Genomic DNA, 1,890 nt, shown 5'->3' on the forward strand with positions numbered 1-1,890 from the left:
ACATGCCCCACCACAGGCCCCTTCCAGGAGTGCATACAGCAGCAGGGAGCCAGCTCCGCCTCCCTGGCTCTCCACCACTGGCTGTACTGCTGGCCACGTGCATGTGTGCATGCACACATCCCACTCCCCCCAGCTCCAAGCAGCCCTTTGCAGGCTGGAACTCTGTCAGCCTGCAAAAGGGAAACCTATGTTTTCCCATGTTTTTCCCCTTTTAAAAAGGTGAAAAATCTGTGTTTCTCCCCTTTTAAAAGGAAAAAATTGTGCTCTTCCATGGTGAACAAAAAACTTGGATCCCTGGTGATCACTGATAGTCTGGTTTCTCTCCTCCTCCGCGACTTTACATTTCCCTCCAAGGGGGAAGAGGAAGAAAGCAAAGCACTGCAGGATGCCAGAGGACCAGACCCTTCCCTGTTGCACACCACAGCGGATGTGTACACAGAAATGGATCATGAGGTGGTACAGTGGCACAGACACACCCCCCGCCCTTTCAGACTGCACCAAGGGAGCAGCAAGGGGGACTTAAGTCTCCAAATCAGGTAAGAATCCTGTCTCCACCCCTCACTTGGCACCCCCCTTCCCTTCCCCTCTGGCAGCAGCATGAGCTCTCCCCTCCTAACTGTTGCTGTCCCTGCGGTGGGAAGAAGAGGGAAGAAAGTGTGGGGGGACAGGGAGAAATGCTTCAGAGCTGCTCCTGGCCCACTCTTGCTCAAAGCAGCAGCAGCAGCAAAGGGTGGGTTTCTCCTCCCTCCCTAGTTCCCCTAGGTGTTTCCTGCCAACCTGAGAGCAAATGCATGATTGGAGAACACACCTGCTACTGACACTGCAAATGTAATATATGTTCAGGGTCTCAGTCAACAAGAAAGATGCAGCTCTACCCAGATCACATGGAGAGTAGGGAAGAGCATGTTGAAGGGCAGTGCAACCATCTACAGAAACCTTGAACAGAACGTTGTTTAAGAGTAACCTAAAAGGACAGGTGGTAAAGCTACCATACTTCTAAAAACAGTTTATTCTCCAAAAGCTTCCAAACGCTTGAGGAAGAAAGAATAGCAGTAGATTGAAAGAGATGCTCCATTCCCAATGTACTTGTGTCACAGGAGAGTACTAACTTAGACCCATCCTGGGCACTGTGTCAATATTCTTCCCTTAATTGCTTTATTGAGAATAAGTAGTAAGAGTGTGATTTGGGTGCTAAATTAGTCTCACTCTTAAATCAACATTAGTGGATACAGTATTTTGTACATATTCCCCGTGTCTGTAATTTTTCAAAACAAAATTATCCTGTCCTTTCTTTTAAGGAAGGACTGAGTGCTGCTTACCTTTACAGCATGCAATGGATAAGTGATCAGCAGGAACAGAACTCTAGTGGCAGACAGATTTTGGAAGTGAAACTCATAATAATCATGAAAATAGGAGGGTGGAGGGGGGTTAATTTTGTTTTGCTGCTAGAGTGAGGCCAGGTTAAAGAAAGAAAAAAAAAAGCTAGCAACTGTGTGGTCTTGGATTTAAAAAAAATTCAAATTCTCACCAGCTTTTTTTCATGCTTCCAGCAGACAGGAAGCAGAATGAAACAGTGTAGCTTGTCTCTCTTCCCCTCTAATATGTCATGCTCTGCAGCAGTTTGTTTGGACACTCCTCATCCCACCTAACATAACTGTTATTACTCCGGTTTGTGGCTATATGTAACCTGTCTTGCCATTCTCAAACACAAAACAATAGTTTTTATTAGAAACAACCAAGTTTCACCTACAAGATCCTGATCCTGGTAATGAGTTGTACTGGAGAACATGACTCAGACTTCATAAGGACAACTGTCTTAGAGCACCAGACATAAATGAAGCTGTTTTTCTGATATAGCCATGAGATCACTAGCAACCAATGAGTCAAGCG

General features: G+C 45.8%; 1 protein-coding gene across 4 annotated transcripts in view; it reads right to left on the bottom strand.

Annotated features, from left to right (window-relative positions):
• The window catches only part of MICAL3 (microtubule associated monooxygenase, calponin and LIM domain containing 3), a 164,534-nt gene extending 162,873 nt beyond the window's left edge, over positions 1-1,661 (bottom strand). Inside the window, exon 1 of one of the 4 annotated variants that reach the window (XM_019515564.1) lies at positions 1,529-1,657. The gene's annotated coding sequence lies outside the window, so the exon portion shown is untranslated. Of the gene's footprint in view, positions 1-1,528 lie in introns of all 4 variants that reach the window. The other 3 variants (XM_019515561.1, XM_019515562.1, XM_019515563.1) reach the window with 3 other exon arrangements.
• Positions 1,662-1,890: the final 229 nt, after the last annotated feature.

The sequence above is a fragment of the Gavialis gangeticus genome, unplaced genomic scaffold, assembly GCF_001723915.1.
Source record: "Gavialis gangeticus isolate Ggan-Ray unplaced genomic scaffold, GavGan_comp1, whole genome shotgun sequence".
NCBI classification, from domain to species: domain Eukaryota; kingdom Metazoa; phylum Chordata; order Crocodylia; family Gavialidae; genus Gavialis; species Gavialis gangeticus.